Below are 16,831 nucleotides of genomic sequence, written 5' to 3'. Positions count from 1 at the left end.
AACACAGTCGTGTCCCATGCATGTGTCCCAGTGCCCTGAAGCAGACCCAGCCACCCAACTCCAGAGGCTCCACACATTCCACTGGTTCCTCACACATGCCCTGCCCCACATAGGCAGACCGACTCCCCCAGCTGCAGAGGATCCAGGCACCCTTGGCCCACAGATTGCCCAAGGGCTTGCTGTTGGGTGGGGCCAGTCCCTAGGGCAGGCTGGCTGCCCTAGCTCAGCTGGATTAAATCATACTCTAGTGGGTGGGGCAGACCCTGGCCATCAGGCCAGGGGAAGTACTCCAATGATGGCTGTCAGCGTCTGTGTCAGCATGCCTGTACTACGTCACAATAATGGCTGCCACCAATATCTCAGTCCCTTGAGAGGTCTTACCTCTCACTGAGATGCACCCAGAGCATATCAGGTGAGTTTCTTCTCATGAAAAGACTGTTCACCTGTCTTCCTGGTGATTTTAGGTTGCTTTCCAAAATGGGTGAATTTGTGCATGGGCCCTTTAAGAGCAGGCTTTTTTTCCCCTTATGTCCAATAGCTTTTCTGGGAGTATTCCCCATTGTTGTTAATAGCCAGTGAAGCCAGATATTATGACACTTGTCTCAGTTCTGCTGAGTCCAAAAGCTGCTTATTGTGGTAAAGCTCTCCCACTCAGATCCCCCACTCCTCCAGAGAAGGCTGTGTACTTTAGGATTGTTCCTGGCTGGCCATGAAGCACCTTAGCTCATGAAGCTGGCTTTTTTCTCTCCAGAAAGGAATTTCTGCCTCTTACAACTCAGTCAGGCCTGTCCCTTGTTGCAGGGGTTCTTTTTATCCAATTTTTAGTTCTTTCTCAGGGTGATTGTTCCCAGAGTAGTTGTAAATTGGTTGTGTCCATGGGAAGAGGTGAGTTCAGAGTCTGCCTATGCCACCATCTTGACACCAACCTATCCCAGACATTTTGAACATTATGTTATGAGACTCTGTGGCTTGTTTAAATGCTATGGAGAATTTAAATTTTTTTGTTTATGTTATTATGATGATGATGATGATTTTTAGCAGGGAACCAATCTGGTTAGTTCTAGGCTACAAGTTCTAACCCACCTTCTGTGCTTTCAATGTAAGTTTATATTTTAAAGTTTTTGCCATGCAGTTTGGATCAGTCTCTCACACACATCACCCAGGGACCAGTCCAGTTCCTGAGCAGTGGTCTACCCTGTAATTCACTTCTCAACGCCATGCTATTCTATTTATTGTATTTATTCCATGCATCTACAGCTTGGATATAAGCTAAGGAGTTCATGCAGAACTTTTGTTGAGTTTCCTCCTTTGTACATTCTCCCTGCATTCTCTACCTCTCAGGGACCCCTCTTTCTGGTACCCTGACTATAAAGCTGATCCTTTATTCTCCTGGCTCTGTCATCTACTTCCCATAACTGATTTTGCCTCTGGGACAAAGGAATGGGAGGATGAATAGAGAAAAAAGCAACAGAAATTTCTACACTCTCTCTTTCTTCAGACCTTAGTTCCTCCAGATTTTGGTTGTCCCACATGACTCCCACTTCCCTCACTACCACTATCACAGAATTGTAACTCAAGACTGGGGCTTGCCTGAGGGCTTTGGCAGGAAAGAGAGAAAAGAAAAAGAAGGATATTTTCCCTACTCTCTATGACCTGTAGAGGCCCTAATTCCATTCTTTGAACCAGAAAGAGAGGGATTCTCTTAGAGTTCTCTGTCTATACCTGGTGCACAGTTCTGGAATTTAGACTGCCTTTGAATTCAGGCTGGTAGATACAGGAGGAGAAAACCTGGGGAACTTATTGCTAGGTTAGTAGTCCTGGTTTCCTGCCCTAATTTTTTGCTATCCTTCGCTTTTCAGTGCCCTTAGTTACTCTATGCATTCCCTCTGGGGTTTTTAGTTGTATTCAGTGGGAGAGCTGGGAGAGTGTGCTTACCCCATCTTAACCAGAACCCAAAGTTTTATGCTTTCTTCTAGAAGTTTTATAGCTGTATCTTTTACATTATTCTATGATTCAGCTTGAATTAATTTTTGTATTGAAGGGGGTAAAAGTCAAAGTTCAGTTTTGCCATATAGGTAACCAATTGTGCCAGCACCATTTGTTGAAAAGACTTTGGAGTTGGATCGGTAGTGGAGCAGAGATCAGAACTCAGAGAGCCCTGAGCAGCCCCACCAACCCCGCCGGCCTAGTTACCATCACACCCCAGGAAGAGCGCAGCTGCCGCAGCCGGCCCCAATCACCATCACCGCAACTGTGAGCAGCGAGGCCGAGACCCGGCAGCTGCCCGCCGCCCCAGCCCTCAGCGCTGCCAGCACCAAGCCCGGCACCACCGGCAGCAGCGGCGCCTGCCGGCGGGGAGAAGAAGGTGATCGCAAGGAAGGTTTTGGGAACAGTAAAACGGTTCAAGGTAAGAAACGGATATGGTTTCATCCACAGGAATGATACCAAGAAAGATGTATTTGTACACCAGACTGCCATAAAGAAGAATAACCCCAGGAAGTACCTTCGCAGTGTAGGAGATGGAGAGACTGTGGAGTTTGATGTTGTTGAAGGGGAAAAGGGTGTGGAGGCCACAAATGTTACTGGCCCTGGTGAAGTTCCAGGGCAAGGCAGTAAATATGCAGCAGACTGTAACCATTATAGACACTACCCATGTCGCAGGGGTCCTCCACGCAATTACCAGCAGAATTACCAGAATACTGAGAGTAGGGAAAAGAATGAGGGACCCGAGAGTATCCCCGAAGGCCAGGCCCAACAGCACCGGCCCTACCGCAGGTGACAGTTCCCACCTTACTACACGCTGAGACCCTATGGGCTTCGAGCACAGTATTCCAACCCTCCTGTGCAAGGAGAAGTGATGGAGGGTGCTGACAGCCAGGGTGCAGGAGAACAAGGTAGACCAGTGAGGCAGAATACGTATCGGGGTTATAGACCACGATTCTGCAGGGGCCCTCCTTGCTAAAGACAGCCTAGAGAGGACGGCAACGAAGAAGATAAGGAAAATCAAGGAGATGAGACCCAAGGTCAGCAGCCACCTCAACGTTGGTACCACCGCAACTTCAATTACGAAGCAGACGCCCAGAAAACCCTAAGCTGCAAGATGGCAAAGAGACAAAGCAGCCTATCCGCTACTGAAAATTTGTCTGCTCCGGAGGTTGAGCAGGACGGGGCTGAGTAAATGCCTGCTTACCATCTCTACCATCATCCGGTTTAGTCATCCAACAAGAGGAAATGAATATGAAATTCTAGCAATAAGAAATGGAGCAGAAGATTGGAGCTGAAGACCTTAAGTGTTTGCTTTTTGCCTGTTAGCCAGATAACTAGAACTATCTGCATTATCTATGCAGCGTGGGGTTTTTATTATTTTCACCTAAAGATTCTTTTTGGTAATGACAAATGTGTGTGTGTGTGTGTGTGTTTTTAAAAAGCCTGGTTTTTCTCAATACACCTTTAAAGGTTTTTAAATTGTTTCGTATCTGGTCAAGTTGAGATGTTTAAGAACCTCATTTTTAATTTATAATAAAATTTACAACTTGATTTTTTCAATGAAGTCAAACTGCAAGCACCTGTTAATAAAGGTCTTAAATAATTCATTAAAAAAAAAGACTTTGTTTCCCCATTACATTCCTTTGATGCCTTGGTAAAAAACCAGTTGTTCATGTAAGAGTGGATCTATTTCTGGACTACGTTCTTTCCTACTTACCTTTTTTTTTTCTTTAATGTCAATACCACGTTATCAGTGATTACTGCAGTCTCATAGTATATCTTGAAATCAGGAAGTATAAGTCCACTAACTTTGTTCTTCTTTATCAAGATTATATTGGCTACTCTAGGTCCTTTATATTTGCATATAAATTTTAGAATCAAGTTTCCGATTTCTACAAAAAAAACTTTTTCATGGAGAATTGACAACTTAACTTTTGTTCTTTCAATCCATGAACATGGCTAGCTTTTTAGCTATACACATTCTTTGTTTTATATTGTTAGTAGTTACTCTGGGATTTATAGTGTTTAACTTATCATACTCTACCTTAAAATAATACAAATTCACATATAATTTAAGAAACTTATAATAGTATATTTTCATTCCTCTCCTCCTTTGTGCTCTTGTTTACACACATTTTACTTCTAAATTCATCATAAACCTGGTAATACATTGTTATTTTGTTTCTTCATATAATTATCTTTTCAAGAAATTAGGAAATGAGGAAAACAGTCTTTTATATTTACCACTTCTAGTACTCTTTATTTCTTATTCCTTCATTTATTCATTCATGCTTCAACCTGGCATCATTTTCTTTCCCTGAAGAGCTCTACTTAAAATTTCTTAAAGAGCATGTCTACCGGCAATGAATTCTGAGATTTGTTTATTGGAAATGCCTCTGTTGCAGCTTCGTTTTTGAAGGATATTTTTGCTTGATATAGACTCTAGTTGGACAGCTTTTCTTTTTCTTATACCGTGTTAAATGGTTGCTGCATTTTGTTCTGACTTGCATTATTTCTGATGAGAAGCCAGAGATTATTCTTTTTATTATATCTCTATATAATGCATATTTTTTCCTCTGACTGCTTTTAAGATTTTTTTTCCATAAATTTTCAGAAATTTGATTATGATGTTCTTCACTCTGTTTTCCTTTATATTTATCCTTCTTGGGGTTCTTTGAGTTTCTTGATCTGTGGGTTTATATTTTGGAAATTTTGAAAAAATTTTGACATTGTTCAAGTACCATATTGAAACCATTATTCAAATATTTCTCCCTCAGTCTCTCTCAACTCTCCTTCTGGTGTTTGAATTTCACATATACAAGATGGCCTGATATTGTCCAATAGATCACTGAGCCTTTGTTGACAATTTTCTGGGCTTTTTTCCTCTGTGTGCTTCAATTTAGGTAATTTCTATTGCCATATCCTCATTTTCATTGATCTTTCTTCTCAGTGTCTCTGACTGTTTTTATACCTATCCAGTAAAATTTTCAATTCATGTATTTTATGTTTGGATTCCAGAATTTTTATTTGATTCTTTTTTTCACTTTCTATTTTTATATTGAGATTTCCTGTTTCTTTCTTGTGTTCATCTTGTTCTTAAAATAGTTTAACATGTTTATAATATTGTTTTAAAGTCCTTGTTGATAATAACATTATTTCCATCATTTTGAGGTGTATTTCTGTTGGCTAATTTTTCTCCCAGTTATGGATCATATTTTCCTGCTTCTTCACATATCTAGGAATTTTTTATTATATGCTGGACATTTTGGATTTTGGATTTTGTTCTGTTAGAGAGTTAATTTACTTGAGAATTAGCTTAACCCTTTTGAGACCTGTTTTTCAGTTTTGTTAGGGTGGGACTAGAGAAATCTTTACTCTAGGGCTAGATTAGACCTTCTAAGATGGGATCTTTCTGAGGTCTCCATCAAGACATCATTTTTTGTAACATATTTCCACTTTCGCTGGTTTAAACCTGAACATCTCCTAGCCCTGGATGAGAGTCCATTGTTATTTAGGTCACAGCCAACTGATAGTTATTATTTTCCCAGCCTCTTGGAGTCTTGTCCTGTGCATGCACAGTTTAGTATTTGGTGAAAGACTCAAGAGGGTCCCTATGCAGATTTCTAGAGCAGCTCATCTCCTTGGCATTTCTACTTTATCTTTGATAGTCTGCTCCACAAATTCCAGATAACTAAGTAGCCCTGAACTCTGATTTTTGTCTTTTTTTTTTTTTTTTAAGATTTTATTTTTTCTTTCTTCTCCCAAAGTCCCCTGGTACATGGTTGTGTATTTTTAGTTGTGGGTTCTTCTAGTTGTGGCATGTGGGATGCCACCTCAGCATGGCTTGATGAGTGGTGCCATGTCCGCACCCAGGATTCGAACTGGTGAAACCCTGGGCTGCCAAAGCAGAGTGTGTGAACTTAACCACTCGGCCACGGGGCTGCCCCCGATTTTTGTCTTGTTAAGTCAGGGAGACTTCTATGCTCTGTTTAGGCTACCCCTCCTTAGACCACAGTCCAGAAATTGACTCCAGATAGAAAGTCAGGGCTTTTGAGGCTCACATTTTTTCCCATTCTGTCAAGAATCACAGTCCCATATTGCCTGTTATGCAACATCTGAAAACAGTTATTTCATGTATTTTGTCTACTTTTATGGTCATTTACAATGAGAAAGCTGTATGAATATCAGTTTCTATCATGGCTAGAAACACAAATCCTTGTGTCTCAGCTGATTTTATATTTTTAATTTTTGGAGGTGATGGAAATGTTCTAAGTCGTGATTTTAGTGATGGTTACATGACTATATACTTGTCACAACTCATTGACACTAGTACACAATGTGTACTAAAAATTGGTAAATTTTATTGTATGTAAAGTGTACCTCAATAAAGCTCATAAAAGGCAAAATAAAGACTTTTGAGACAAAATAATAATAGATATTTCAGGCACACAAATAAGTGTAGAGAATAATATAGGAAATGCCCTTATGGTTATTGCTCAGATTACAAAATAAGACAATACAAACACAACCGGACGCTCCTTGTGTATCTCTCCCTCCCCTGCAGAGCAAACCACTATCTTGAACTTTATGTTTATTATCCTCATGCTTATTTTTATCATCTGCTTTATAGATACATATCATCTTACTTTATTTACATATATGTATCTCAACAAATAGGGTATTGTTTTCCCTGCTTTTAAACTTGACACAAATGTTTCTTCCATCTAGCTGTTTTTAAATGATGTGATAATAAATAGGCAAACCCACAAACATAATTATATTTATATAACTTCTAGCCTTGGGCTTGTACAGAAATGCGCAAAGTTTACCAGACTCTCTACATTTTGAACCAACTACCCTTCCCTCAGGAGAGAAAACCAAGAAAATCGCTGTCATTTATTTCTCTGCCCAGGGGAAAAAAATTAGTGAACACTCCCTCTTGGCAAGTGGCACGAAAGGCAATTTGCAAGCCTGGCTCCATTCCCACAGCTGTAGTAGAAGACTCATGCGCCGAGGGGTGATGAGGGTTTGGCCGTTCCCATTGCCCTGAGTCAGCAGGCTTACTGGTGTGTGGTGTCAGCAGTTTCCGGTCAGAGAGTGACTTGCTGGACACCCTCCTGCTTTCTGCTGGATGCAAGTGTTTCAGGAAAATATATTCCAGTCCTCAGATCCCAGCTGGACCATCAATTCTGTAAATATTATTAATCCCTAATAAGGGTCAGAAATATCTGTAATTCCTCCCCTATGTGACTCCTTTTTATGGGATCCAGCCCATATGCCCTAAACATCCTCCAAGGCACAGGCTCAAATGGCATCTCCTTCCTCATACCAGCCCTGACCCACTCAACTCAAAATGATAGCTGTTTCTTTTGGCTTTTCTCTGTGCTGCTTTTGTCATTTTCTACATGTGCTGTATTTATTTCAGTACCTGTCTTGTTTCCTCTATTAGAGTCAGGGACCTGCATATGCCAGTTTCTCTTTGTATTCATCCACTTCCCTCTGCCTCTTACTCTCACTCTCAGTATCTGGTAAAATATCTAACACAACAACTGTTTATTGAATAAATGACTTATTTTAATGGATCTTAATTTTTTGTTTCACTTTATCACACAAAATTCAAAACAGAAATACTTTGCTTATGAAACAACTCTGTACACAGCATAACATTTGTATTCTCTAGTTTAATCTACAATTCCACACTTTTAGTTCATGTAACACCTCAAGAATAAGCCAATCACTGCAATCACTAGCAAGACCACAGCTTGTAAACCCAGCCGGATCCTCTAGAATGTGTTTTATTTTCTCTTAACCTTTGCTTATTCTAAGTACAGTTTCATTTTCTTTTCCATTGTTTTTTTTTTTTTTTTTTTTGAACTAGAACAAGCCGCTCCTCTGTCCATTTCTTGATTTCCCAACAGGTCAGTTTTGATCACTCATAGAGTGTTTAAATTTCCTGAAAGCCACACAGCTGAGCCAAAAATTCTAAACAGAAACAAGAAGGACATCAAACAGAAGAGCCTGGTTTCAAAGATCCAAGACCACATGACAGTCAGAAGCATTAACTGACATCTTTGAAGCTTAACGAAAAATTTCATCAGAAAAAGTGATGAAAAGCACGTCTACCTTAGCACACATGCACACACACATTTTTTTACACAGCTTTTTTCTTTTTGCTTCAAGCCAAGCATAATAAATTTCTATATCGTTCAGTGAAATAAGTTCCTTCAATTGGAATGTGTGGAATTCCCACTAATAAGTAAATAAGGGAGGAACAGAATTAATTTGTTTATAATTTATTTTATAAAAGGTATTTTTGTCAAAATAATTTAAAAATCATATGAAACTAAAAACTTATACATAAAAGCACAGGGGACTCTCCCTCACTTCTTTTCTCAGTTCTTTTTCTCAGAGACAACCACCAATGCCTATTCCACCTCTTCTTCTAATATTTTTTCTCATATCTACCTTTATTTGTAAATATTATGCTTATATTATTATTTCTTAACTTTCTTAGTTTTAGACATTATCAGTTTCTTGTTGTGGAAACTGCAATTTAGCACCCTCTACTTGCAAGGCCTCTCTTTTCTTCCTTCCCACCCTCTCAATATGGGTATATCACAGTTCTCACTGTATTAATATGTGGTGTTTGCCTTATTATGACTATGTCAGTCTTGTTCGCTTCTGAGTCAAGTACTATAGTATTTTATGAATGGCTTTTTTTATTGTCCTGGTTTTTTTTCCAGCTTTACTGAGGTATGATTGACAAATAAAAATTGTATATATTTAAGGTGTACAATGTGATGTTTTGATATATATATATTCATTGTGAAATCATTACCACAATCAAATGCTTTTTCTGTTATTTCTTGACTTTTTGATAACAGTCATCCTAACAGGTGGGAGATGATATCTCATTGTGGTTTTGACTTGCACTTCCCTAATGATTAGTGATATTAAGCATCTTTTCATATACATGTTGGCCATTTGTATATCTTCTTTGTAAAAATGTCTATCCAGGTCCTTTGCTCATTTTTTGATTTTTTTATTTTATTTTATTTTTTTGGCTATTGAGTTGTGTAAGTTGCTTCTATATTTTGGATATCAACCCCTTATCAGATATATGGCTTGCAAATATTTTCTCCCATTCTGTAGATAGCCTTTTCACTTTGTTGATTGTTTGCTTTGCTATACAGAAACTTTAGTTTAATGTAGTCCCACTTGTTGATTTTTTCTTTTGTTACTTGTGCTTTTGGTGTTGAATCCAAAATCTAATTGCCAAGACCAATGAAAAGATGCTTTTCCCCTATGTATTTTTCAAGAAGTTTTATGGTTTTAGGTCTTATATTTAAGTCTTTAATCCATTTTAAGTTGCATTTGGTGGATGGTTTAAGATAAAGGTCCAGTTTCATTTTTCTGCATGTGGATATCCAGTTTTCCCAGTGTTATTTATTGAGGAGACTATCCTTTCTCTATTGTGTATTCTTGGCACCACTGTTAGTTGACTTGGTATTGTGTATTCTTGGCACCAAGATTAGTTGACTATGTATGTGTAGGTTTATTTCTGGGCTCTCTATTCTGTTCCATTGGTATATGCTTCTCTTTTTATGCCAGCACCATACTATTTTGATTATTGTAGGTTTGTAATATAATGTGAAATAAGGAAATATGATAACTTCAGCTTTATTCTTGCTCAAGATTGCTTTAGCTATTTAGGGTCTTTTGTGGTTCCATATCAATCTTGGATTGTTTTTTCTGTTTCTATGAAAAATCCCATTGGAATTTTCACAGGGATCATTTTAAATCTGTAGATCACTTGGTAGTAGTTTGGGTAGTAAGGATATTTTAACAATATTAATTCTTCTGATCCATGAACATGGGATATCTTTCCATTTGTTTGCATCTTCTTCAGTTTCTTTCACCAAAGTCTTATAATTTTCAATGTACAGATTGTTCACCTCCTTGGATAAATTTATTCCTGGGTATTTTATTTATTTTGATGGTATTGTAAATGGCATGATTTTCTTTATTTCTTTTTCATATAGTTTGTTGTTGGTGTATAGAAACACAACTGATTTTTGTATATGGGTTTTATATCCTACAACTTTACTGAATTCATTTGTTAGTTCTAACAATTCCTCAGTGGAGTCTTTAGGGTTTAGTATACATAATATACCATATCATCTGCAAACACAGACAGTTTTGTCTCTTCCTCTCTGATTTGCATGCATTTATTTCTTTTTCTCGCTTAATTCCTCTGGCTAGAACTCCAATGTGATGTTGAGTAGGAGTAGTGAAAATGGGCACCCTTGTCTTGTTCCTGACCTTAAAGCAAAAGGTTTAACCTTTCACTGCTAAATATGATGTTAACTGGGGGCTTGTCATATGTTACCTTTATTATGTTGAAGTACGTTTCTTCTATACTCATTTTGTTGAGCTTTTTTATCATGAAAGGATGGTGAGTATTGTCAAATGCTTTTTCTGTATCTGTTGAGATGATCATATGATTTTTTTCTGCTATGCTTTCAAATTGTGGCTTTTTAAAAATTGAGATATAATTGACTTATAACATTGTGTAAGTTTAAGGTATACAATGTTTAGATTTGATACATTTATATATTGCAATATGATTATCATCATAGCGTTAGCTAACACCTCTATCATGTCGCATAGTTATCTTTTTTTTTGTGGTGGGAACAATTAAGATCTAGTCTTTTAGTGACTTTCAAGTTTATAATACAGTATTGTTGCCTATAATCAGTGTGCTGTACATTAGATCTCCAAGATTTATCTGCTAGTTGTGGGTTTGAACCCTTAAATAACGTATCCCCAATTCCCCCACCCCTCAGCCTCTGATAACCCCCATTCTACTCTCTGTTTTTACGATTTCAGCTTTTTAAGATTCCACGTATAAGTGATATCATATAGTATTTGTGTTTCTCAGTTGACTTATCTCCTTTAGCTTAATGCCTTTAAAGTCTATCCATGTTATCGCAAATGGCAGGATTTTCTTCTTTCTTCTGGCTGAATAATATTCCATTACGTATATATACACATCACATTTTCCTTATCCATTCATCTGTTGAGAGACACTTAGATTGTTTCCATACCTTGGCTATTGTGAATAATGCTGCAATAAATATAGGGGTGCAGATATCTCTTCAGTATCTTGCTTTCATTTCCTTTGGATGTATACTCAGAAGTAGAATTGCTGCATAAGATGGTAGTCCTATTTTTAATTTTTTGATGAACCTCCATACCATTTTCCATAGTGGCTGAACCAGTTTACCTTCCCACCAACAGTGTACAAGGGTTCCCTTTTCTCCACATCCTTGCTAACACCTATCTCTCGTCTTTTTGATGACAGTCATTCTAACAAGTATGAGATGATATTTCGTTGTGGTTTTTATTTGCATTTCCCTGATGATTAGTGATACTTAACATCTTTTCTTGTACCTGTTGGCTATTTGGATATCTTCTTTGGAAAAATGTCTGTTCACTTCTCTCCCCATTTTTAAATCAGATTGTTTCTTTTTTGTTATTGAGTTGTATGAGTTCTTTATATATTTTGGATGTTAACTCCTTATTGGATTTATGGTTTCCAAATATTTTCTGTCATCCTGTAGGTTGCCTTTTCATTTTTTTGATTGTTTCTTTTGCTGTGCAGAAACTTTTTACTTTGGTGTGGTCACACTTGTTGATTGTTGCTTTTATTACTTGTGCCTTTGGTGTCATATCCAAAAACTCATTGCCCATACCAATGTCAAGGAGCTTCTCCCCCGTTTTCTTCCAGGAGTTTTATGGTATCAGGTCTTATGTTTAAGTCTTTAACCATTTTGAGTTAATTTTTGTGCATGGCGAAAGACAGAGGCCCAATTTCTGCATGTGGTTATCCAGTTTTCCCAGCACTGTTTGTTGAAGAAGCTATTCTTTCTCCATGGAGTGTTCCTGGCTCCATTGTCAAATATTAGTTAACCATATATGCAGGGTTTTTTTCTTCTGGGCTCTTTATTCTGTTCCACTGGTCTCTGTGTCTATTTTTATGCCAATACCATATAGTTTTAATTACTGTAGCTTTGTAGTGTACTTTGAAGTCAGGAAGTGTGATGCCTCTGGCTTTGTTCGTTCCGATGATTGCTTTGGCTATCTGCGATCTTTTATGGTTCCATATACATTTTAGGACTTTTTTCTTTTTCTGTGAAAAATGACACTGGAATTTTGATAGGAATTGTGTTAAATAGATAGTTGGTTTTGGATAGTATGGACATCTTATCAATATTAATTCTTCCAATCCATGAACATGGAATATCTTTCCATTTGTTTGTATCTTCAATTTCTTTCATCAAAGTCTTGTCATTTTCATTGTACAGCTCTTTTATTTCCTTGGTTAAATTTATTCCTAAGTATTTTGTTGTTTTTGATGCTGTTGTGAATGGGATTGTTTTCTTTCTTTATTTTGTTGTTAGTGTATAGAAATGCAACTGATTTTTATATGTTGATTTCATATCCTGAAACTTTACTGAGTTCGTTTATTAGTTCTAACACTTTTTTTGGTGGAGTCTTTAGGGTTTACTATATATAATACCATATCATCTGCAAACATAGACAAGTTTACCTCTTCCTCTCTGATTCGCATGCATTTATTTCTTTTTCTCGCCTAATTGCTCAGGCAAGGACTTCCAGTATAATGTTGAATAGGAGTAGTGATAGTGAGCACCCTTGTCTTGTTCCTGATCTTAGAGGAAGAGCTTTCAATTTTTCACCATTGAGTATGATGTCAACTTGGGGCTTGTCATATATGGCCTTTATTATTTTGATGTATGTTTCTTCTATACCCAATTTGTTGAGAGTTTTTATCATGAAAAGATGTATTTTGTCAAATGCCTTTTCTGCATCTTTTGAAATGATTATGTGATTTTTATCTTTCATTCTATAAATGTGATGTATCTCCTTTATTGATTTACATATGTTGAACCATCCCTGCATCCCAGGGATAAATCCCACTTGGTCATGGAGTATAATCCTTTTAATGTGTTGTTGGATTCTGTTCAATAATATTTTGAGAATTTTTACATCTATGTTCTTCAGGGATATTGCCCTGTATTTTACTATTCTTCTAGTGTTCTTATCTGGCTTTGTTGTCAGGATAATGCTGGCCTTGTAAAATAAGTTTGTGAGTGTTCTCTCCTTTTGAACTTTTTAGAAGAGTGAGAAGGACCTACATTCCTTAAATTTTTGGTAGAATTCACCAGTGAAACCATCTGGCCCTGGGCTTTTCTTTATTGGGAAGTTTTTGATTACTGATCCAGTCTTCCTACTATTATTGGTCTATTCAGATTTTCTCTTTCTTCATAATTCAGTCTTGGTGGGTTGTTTTGGAATTTTGATAGGAATTTATCCATTTCTTCTAGGTTATTCAATTGTTGGTATATAATTGTTCATAGCAGTCTCTTATTTCCTTTGTATTTCTGTGGTATCAGTTATAACTCTCCTCTTTCATTTCTGATTTTATTTGTCTTCTTTTTTTCTTATCTTTTCAAAACACCATTCTCTTAGTTTTTTGACCTTTTCTATTATTTCTGTAGTTCTATTTCATTTGTTTCTGCTCTGATCCTTGGTATTTCCTTCCTTCTGCTCACTTTGGACTTAGTTTTCTTCTTTTTCTAGTTCCTTGAGATGTGAAGTTAGGTTGTTTATTTGAGATCTTTCTTTTTTCTTAATGTAGGCATTTACTGCTATAAAGTTCTCTCTTAGAACTGCTTTTGCTGCATCCCATAAATTTTGGTATATCCTTTCCATTTTTGTTTGTTTCAAGATATTTTTTGATTTACTTTTGATTTCTTATTTAACCCATTGGTTATTCAGGAGTGTGTTATTTAATTTCTACATATTTTTAAAATTTCTAGTTTTCCTCCTGTTATTGATCTCTAGTTTCATACCATTCTGGTTGGAAAAGATATTTGATATGCTTTCTAATATTATTAAATTTGTTAAGACTTATTTTGTGCCCTAATGTATGATCTATACTGGCGAATGTTCCATGTGCACTTTAGAAGAGTACGTATTGTGGTGCTTTTGCATAGAATTTTCTGTAGTGTTCATTTGGTCTAAAGTGTAGTTTGAGTCCAATGTTTCTTTATTGATTTTCTGTCTGGATGATCTGTCCATTGTTTAAAGTGGGTTATTGAAGTCCTCTACCATTATTCTATTGCTGTCTATTTCTCCCTTCAATTCTGTTAATATTTGTTTTGCTTTATGTATTTAGGTGCTCTGATGTTGGATGCATATATATATATATATATATATATATATATATATATATGCAATTGTTCTATTCTCTTGATGAATTGAATGAATGGATTTCTTATTTCCTACAGATTTTGCTTTTTACCTGGAGTTTAAAATTATTTTCTTTTTTCTAACTTTTTTTCATGTGCATATAGCTAATTTTTCCCCAATTATTTGGGAAAATAACAAATCTGTGAAAACCTCTCAATATTTTTCTGAATGCAAAAACACAATTGCTTTTTTCCCCTTGGAGACTTCCCTGTAATGTTGACTTGGGAATCTCTAGGCTAGGCACACAGCTTTCACCCTGGGCTTCCATTCCTTCCATCCTGGACTGCTTTCCTGGCTGTGATCCTCAGTCTCTTGAATTCCATTCCTTCCTCTTTCCTGAGTAATGCCCTAATTTTGCCAAAGCACATCTTCTAGGAGATTCCTTAAAAGTCATATAGGGAAAATATTTTTTTTTTTTTTAAAGAAGGAGAGTGTTTGCATGCCTGAAAATATCTTTATTCAATCCTCATCTTTGACCTAAGTTTGAATGAGTAGAGAATTTTAGGTTGAAAATAACTTTTCCTCAGAATTTTATAGGCATTTCTTCACTCTTTTCTAGCATCTAGTGTTGCTTTTGAAAAGTTCTACACCATTCTGATTCTGTTATCTGTCTCTTTGAATGGCACCTGTGTTCTATCATATCCCCCTCTGCCCCACTTCACCCTTTTATGATCTTTTCTCTAGTATTTTAAAGTTTCATAACTTGGATTTTTCAGTGGCCTTTTTTTTTTTTTTTTTTTTTGCTGAGGAAGGTTAGCCCTGAGCTAACATCTGTGCCAATCTTCCTTTATTTTGTATGTGGGTCACCACCACAGCATGGCTGATGAATGGTGTAGGTCTGTGCCTAGGATCCAAACCTGCAAACCTGGGCCACTGAAGCGGAGTGCACCAATCTTAACCACCATGCCATGGGGCTGGCCCCCTCAGTGGGCTTTTTAAACATGGAGATTTATTCCTTCAGCTCTAGGAAATTTATTTGTACTTGGTCTTAAATAACTTTCTTACCCCCATATTCTCTGATCTCTCTTTCTGCAACTTCTGTTATTACTAACCTCCTTGAATACTCTTCTCATTTTTCTTATCACCCATAATTTCCACCTCTTTAGTTTTTGTGTTCTATTATATTTTGTTCTAGTTTTCTTCAACTTTACCTTTCAACCTTTTATTGAACTTCTAGTCCATCTATCATGTTTTTAATTTTGAAGAGTTCTATCTTGTTGTCTGATCTTTGTTTTAGAAGTAATATTCCTGGTTCATAGATGCAATGCTTTATTACTCTGATTCTGTTAATGATAATTTTTAAATATTTTTCTTCTGTTCCCTGTATGGTGCCTCTTTTATACAAATTCCTCCACTTTAGTTTAACTTTTTAGTGGAGATATAACTTACTGAAATATATATGGAATTCAATTATACAGCTTGATGAATTTTACATATGATTACACTCATATAACCACATTCCAATCAAGATATAGAATATTCCAGTAACACAAAAGCCTCCCTCGTGACCCTCCCCAGGCAACACAACCCCTAAGAAGTAATCACTCAGGATTTCTATCAACAACAGTTGTTTTGCTTGTTCTTGAACTACATGTCAATGGAATCATATGATATGTGCTCTCCTGTGTCTGGTTTATTTCATTCAACATTATGTCTGTGAGATTCATCCATGTAATCAAATGTAGCAGTTGTTAATTTTTTTATTGCTGTACAGTATTCCAGTGTAGAAATATACTACACTTTATTTACTCATTTCCCGTCAAAAGACCTTTGAGTTGGTTCCAGTTTGGACCTATTATGAATAAAGCTACAATGAACATTCCTGTACATGTTTATTATAGAGGTAAGCACTCAGTTTTGTGGGGTATATATATGCAGGAGTGAGTTTTTTAGGTCATAGGGCTTATGAATGTTTAGCTTTAGAATATATTTTCAAAATAGTTTTTCAAAGTGGCTGTACCAATTTATACTCCTGCCAGCAATGTATGAAATTTCCAGTTGTTCCACATCCTCATCAACACTTGTTATTGTCAATTTAAAAATTTTAGTAATTCTAGTGGGTATATAGCAATATTTCATTGCAGCTTTAATTTGAATTTCCTTGCTAAGCTTATTAGCTCTTTGCTTGTCCTTTTTAATGTGAAATTTCTGTTCAAGACTTTGTCCGTTTTTAGAAAATTGGGTTTGTATTTATTATTTATTCTGAGTAACAAAGTACCTCAAGACATACTGCTTTAAAACACCAACAAACATTTATTATCTCAGTTTCTGTGGGTCAGGAATTCTGGAGTGGCTTAGATGGGTGGTTCTGGCTTGGGGTTTCTCCTGAAGTTGTGGTCAAGAGGTTAACTGGGGCTGCCGTCATCTGTAGGCTTGAGTAAAGCTGGAGGATCCATTTCCAAGATGGTCTATTCACATGGCTGGCAAGTTGGTGCTGGCTGCTGGCAGGAGGCCACAGTTCCTTACCACACGACTCTTCATAGGATGGCTTGACTTGCCTCACAACATA

At 36.8% G+C, this 16,831-nt stretch overlaps 1 pseudogene; it reads left to right on the top strand.

Annotated features, from left to right (window-relative positions):
• Nucleotides 1-295: 295 nt before the first annotated feature.
• LOC124238651 (Y-box-binding protein 1-like) lies at nucleotides 296-3,178 on the top strand (annotated as a pseudogene).
• The last annotated feature ends 13,653 nt before the right edge of the window (nucleotides 3,179-16,831 follow it).

Source organism: Equus quagga, chromosome 4 (genome assembly GCF_021613505.1).
Source record: "Equus quagga isolate Etosha38 chromosome 4, UCLA_HA_Equagga_1.0, whole genome shotgun sequence".
NCBI lineage: Eukaryota > Metazoa > Chordata > Mammalia > Perissodactyla > Equidae > Equus > Equus quagga.
Note: the sequence above shows the minus strand (reverse complement) of the source record. Positions and strands in the feature narration are given on the sequence as shown.